General features: G+C 54.2%; 1 long non-coding RNA gene across 1 annotated transcript; it reads right to left on the bottom strand.

Moving 5' to 3' along the window:
* Positions 1 to 2421: 2421 nt before the first annotated feature.
* Positions 2422 to 5247, bottom strand: LOC123636462. Its single transcript, XR_006734546.1, has 3 exons — positions 5081 to 5247; positions 3671 to 3709; positions 2422 to 2841 (listed from the first exon to the last, which is right to left on the bottom strand). It is a non-coding gene; the product is annotated as an uncharacterized LOC123636462 (long non-coding RNA).
* Between the last annotated feature and the right edge of the window lie 200 nt (positions 5248 to 5447).

Below are 5447 nucleotides of genomic sequence, written 5' to 3'. Positions count from 1 at the left end.
CATGCTGTCTGCTGCAGCAGGTCTGGAACTAGAATCCAAGGCCTCTGGCCCGGCCTGCTGCCCTTCCTGGGCCTGTCTCACCCTGGCATTCTGTGGCAAATCCCTACCCTGCTACAGAGAAATGAGCATGGAAACCCGAGGTCCCCCACTTCTCCAAAAAAGGAAGAGAAATGTGGGAATACAGTTCCATTTGGTTCACACTTCAGTGGGCTGCATTTTTGCTACCCCCTGCATGAGGCTCAAAGCCCCCAGACCTTCCAGCCATCGCCATGTGTCTGCCATCTGGCAGCTGTGTTCTCACCTGGAAGCTCCAGTTGTGTCTGGGCCGGCGGACCCTGGCTGCTGGCACTCCCCTCTGCCTGGCAACCTCCTGTTCTGAAAGGGGGTGGTGGTGCTGATGGATTTCTTATAGTTTACTGGATCCTGCTCAAGGTTGTTGATCTGAGCCATCTTAATCATCCAAATGAGTTTGCAGCTGTTCCTTCTCATCGAAGCACATTCTCAGTGCAATCCATAAAGTGTTGGTTTCCACACAGGGTGCTGAGGAGATAGGGGCTCTATTCCCAGGGCAACAATGGGAAATTAAATCTGCTCCCCAGGCCCCCTTGTTGGCACTGGGAGGGAGAGGGGACACATGCTGCAGGATCACAGAAAAGAGCCAGTGTTGTCTGTAGAGGACTGCTTCCACCTGAGAGCATGCCCTTCCCTTCCTCCTTCTCCCTTCACTTCCTCTTTCCCCCTTCCCTCCCTTTTTCCCTCCATCCCTTCATTCATGCTCCTTCTCTCCTCTGTTCTTCTCCCCCTCCTCTCTTCTTTCTTCTTTTCTCTTCTTCCCTTCCTCCTTTCTTCCCCTCCTCAACCATTTACTGAGCACCTACTAAGTACCAGGCATTAAATGAAAGGGTGTTGCAGAGGGAGGTCATACAAAAGTCAATAGATTCTGATCTCTTTTCAGGAAGAATTTGCCCAAGTGAGTCAGAGAGAGAGAGAGACAGCAAAGTCATGCACAGCTGTAACTGTCCCAGACTCCCACAGAAAATCCACCAAGTGTCACAAAGCAGGTTGAGGCAAAGTGGGGTGTTTCCTTAGAAGGCTTCAAATGCAGTGAGTTCAAATGCAGTTCAGGGATCAGAGAAGCTACTGTGCAAGGCATGGCATTTGAGCTGATCCTCAAAGGATGGGCACAGCCCCGGATTCTCCACATCCAGAAATGGTCTTTTCCTTCCCTAACACCCACAGTGCTTCTCCTTTCTCTGATGGCATCTGCATGGCTCTAGCAGCCCTGTGACTTCCTTCCTCTCCTCTCAGAGTCAGGCCTTGCTGTCCCCTCCTGCTATGGCCTCTGAGACTCATAGAGAACTGAGGGCCCTGCCTCCAGGGGTTTAAAATGCAATTCAGACTGTGATGTGGACTTCCATATTCAGCAAACACAGACGAGATAGTATACTTTTTGAAAATGGACTTTAAAATGTCAGCCATATATATCAACAGAGAGAGAGAGAGAGAGGTACAGTTTTAAAAAGGAGATAAAAATACTTCATGCGTGTAGTTTCCAAAGAGGAACGGTGCCCTTTGGGAGGATTTGGGAAACAGTCTGCAACCAGTCAGCCAACCCGGGAGAGCTTCGTGGAGGAGGGCGGGCTTCAGAGACTCACAGAGATGGCTGGAGCTGGAGGGTCTGGGTGGGAGGTACAGTGGGCAAGTGGCGTCCACTAGACTGGGGCTCCTTGAGAGCAAAGACTGTACCTCAGACCCTCCTTTGTCCCTGGGAGCCAGCCTGGGGCCTGGCACCCACGGATGCGCTGTGAAGGAACCACTGGGAGGAAGCGTGCAGGCAGGCAGAGATAGTCGGGGACCTGACAGGATAATAGGAAGGGCTGGAAGGATGGGCTGGGTTCCAGCAGGGGTGGAGGGGGCACCTTGCACGGGGCTTTGAGGAGGAGGGTGCACAGTGGGCAGCAGTTCCGGGCTGCCAGGAATTCCTTGCCCTGCCAGGGCTCTGCCCATGTAGCATCCCTGTGACTCTCGGCAGGTCCCCTCACCTCTTCTGTGTTCCCCTCCTCCTCTTGTGTCTGGCACCCGGGGAATCCAAGGTGGCCATAAGACCAGACCAGAGGGATGGGTGGTTTGAAGGCTGGGGGAGGAGGCTGTGGTCATCACTGAAGGAAAAGAAAACAAGGAGATGCACTGAGGTACTGGCACCAGGACAGATGACAAAGAGGTAAGAAGCTGCACAGCTTGGCGACTGATTCATTTTTCAGGAGTCAAGACAAAAATAAGGGGACATAAAAGTACTAGCCACTTACTGGGTGCTTAATATGTGCTTAGTGTTATATATGCATTATTTACCTTATAAAACTGGTATTATTATTATCCCATTTTATAGATGGAGAAGCTGAGGCTTAGAGAGGTACAATGGTTATTCAAAGTTAACACTGGTAGTAAGTGGAAGAACTGGAATTTGGAAACTTGATTTTTCTCTCTTGCCAGAGCTCTTAGTCACTGCATTATTCTGCCTCTGTTTAGTTTGTTCACTCATGAGTCTTTGTTTGGGTTTTAAATGGTGACGTGCCACGGTTCTTCATGACAGGAAGGTGGGAAGGCATCTGCAGTCCTCAGGATCCCATCTTGGAATCAGTGATCATGTGCATATGGCGCGGGGAGGGCAGGAACCTCGGGAAGGAGGCTGGGGATCTGCCATCAGAAGGAGGTGAAGGACAAGAGGCTTCCTCATTTGGAAAGTGCTTTCACAGCTTTTGCCTTAATTGGTTCTCGGCACAGCCTTGGGGGTTAGGCATGGATTTTTTAAAATTCCCATTTTCCAGTTGAGAAACCCGAGGCCTGGAGAGGTAGAAAGAATTGCCCAGAGTCATCTAGCTGGTCCATGGCAGGAGAGCAGGAGCTGGTTCTCTTTCCCCTGGGCTCTGTTCCTTGTCAGGGTTGGACATGAGGTCCCCAGAGAATGCCCACTTTGCTGGAGGGTCAGAGGGGAGGGGAGCAGAGCAGGTATGGCTGGGGCCCTATGGGCTGAGGTGAGAGAGGTTCTGAGGCACGTGACCTCATCCTCAAAGCCCCAAGCAGGGCAGAGGGTGGCGGTTGAGGGACTGGAAGTGGTACAGCTTGACGTCCAGAGCTAGAGGACAATATCAAGGGCAAAGAGCCCAGAAATGAACGAATGGAGTACCCTGTGGGGTCCCCTCTCCCGAATCAGGAGGGTTAGGAGAAGGTCGGGCAGGAAACACAGATCTCTGCCGTCCCTGGCCCCAGGTACCTCAGGCATCAGGGGCCCTAAGCCAACAAGGGCTGTTCGTGCTGATGGACAGGCGCCAAGGGGCCAAGGGCTGCAGTGGAAGGAACACATGCTTTGGAGACAGACTGCTCTGGATTCAAGCCCCAGTTTTGCTACTTCCTGCCTCAGCGATTTTGCATCTCAGTTGCCCTTTCCATAAAATGGAATATCAACAGCTTCTTTGCAGTTATAAGGCATGAATGAGTGAATGCATTTTCACGATATCAAATGAATCTCATCCATTTCCTGGGTCCACCATGTGCCAGTGTTGTGCTGTCTGGGGACAGTTCTGTGAGCCTGGTCCTTATGCAGTTGACAATGGCACCCCAAACAACGCAGGCCTCCACAGGCACCACTTCCCTCCACCCACCTACAAGTTACCTGAATTCTCCCCTGCAGTGCTCAGCTCCATGCCAGCAGCTGCGGAGGAGAAAGGGGTGAATCAGAGAAGCAGAAACTCAAACTTTGTTCTGAGCCTCCAGTTCCTGAGCCAAGCAGGAGCCAGCAGCTGGCAGAGCGGGGCTGGGGGGCTGGTGGCTGGAGCAGAGGGCTGGCACCTCGTGCCTCTCCTTATCAGGCTGCCCTTGTACGAGGGGCCCAGAGAGCTTGACAATGATGATCTCACTTGTGTTCAAAGCTTCCCGAGGGAGGCCAAAGGCAAAGCAGAAAGCACTGGAGTGTGCTCGCGTTGACAGCTGGGATCAGAGAGCCTGGCTCGGGATCACAGGCTGCGGGGGGTGGCGAGGCTGTGCACAGATTCTGAAAGCCCAGCACCCCTGCCCAGGGCCCCGGGGCCAAGATCACTGCCAGGGAAACTCAAGGGAGGCTGCTTTTCCTAACCAACAGCCCGCACTGTGTGCTAGATGCTTTTCCACGTGGCTCACCTCTTTCAAGTCTCCCAAGCCTGGAAACGGATTATCGTTCCCATGTTCTAGATCAGGAGACTGAGGCTCACAGGAAGGAAGTGGCTTGCTTAAGGACACGCAGGTTCACCCTAAGAGCTGGGGTGCAGGTTCACACACCCTGTCTCTATCTCACACACATGAAATGCAGGCACTTTCTCTCTAGGCTGGTTAACATCATGGACCAAGACGACCCCATCCTTACTGCCTCCTACATCAGTCCACCCAGGGCAGATGGCAGGGACAGGGGCGGGAAGAGGGGACAGGACTAGGAGTCAGACTACTGAGTCTCAATAGCTCAGGGCACAGAGCGTCGGGGAGCGAGCACCGCCTCTCTGCCAGGCCTCTCTCCGTCCTCCTTGCTATCACCCCTTTTGGATTCATTTCTCCCCTCCTTTTCTTTCCTCTCTCTGTCTGCTTTCTGCGTCCCCCTTGCTGTCTGTTCCAGTCTGTCTCCTCCTCTTTCCAATCTCTCCCTTTTCCTCCCTCCTTCTCTCTCCGTGCCCTCTTTCTTTCCCTGGCCTCACCTGGCTCCTGCTCCCCTTCTTATCCTCCCTCCTTTTCTTCTCTTTGTCTCTTCCCTCCCTTCCCGTCCGTCCCCCCCTCCCCGCTCGCGCATCTGCGCCCAGCCTCCCTCCGCCCCTCGGCCCCGCCCTGCCTCGCCCGCCGCCCCCCTTCCCTCTCCGCTAGCTCCTCGTGATTTATTACTTGCCCTGCTGCTTCTGACAAACTATTTGTAGGAAAATGAGATTTGGTCCGCGCTGGATGGCTCCTCTGGGAGGCAGGCGTGGGGGTCGGGTGTCGGAGCCCCCGTGCGCCGCCCCCCGCTCCAGAGCCCACGGCGCTTATGGAGCTCTTTAAGATAAATGAGCGAAATTAAGAGACTCACTGGGGGAAGAAAACACTGGATGGCAGCGAGCGAGAGCGGATGGTACATGGTTTCCTCCCAGAAATGCATCCACGTGCGCCCCACTGGGGCCTCCCCCATCTGCCGCAGACTCCAGGGAACTTCCTCCCCTAGAGACGAACTTCCAGCCCTGGAGCTTGTTTCTTCCTTCCCCGCGATGGTGATGTGGCGCTGAAAAGGGCAGAAACCTCTAGTAAGGCACGAGCAACAGATGGGGGGTGGAGCCACAGGTCTGTTGCAGGTGGCCTGGAAGAAACTGGTCGGAGGGGATGGGAAGGGGAGGAAAGGAAGAGTGTGACTTGGTGGGTGTCCGAGGGCAGTGGGGCGCGCTGGGGTGGGTGGACATGGG

The sequence above is a fragment of the Lemur catta genome, chromosome 4 (assembly GCF_020740605.2).
Source record: "Lemur catta isolate mLemCat1 chromosome 4, mLemCat1.pri, whole genome shotgun sequence".
NCBI classification, from domain to species: domain Eukaryota; kingdom Metazoa; phylum Chordata; class Mammalia; order Primates; family Lemuridae; genus Lemur; species Lemur catta.
The sequence above is the reverse complement of the archived record's forward strand: the minus strand, read 5'-3'. Positions and strand labels throughout refer to the sequence as shown.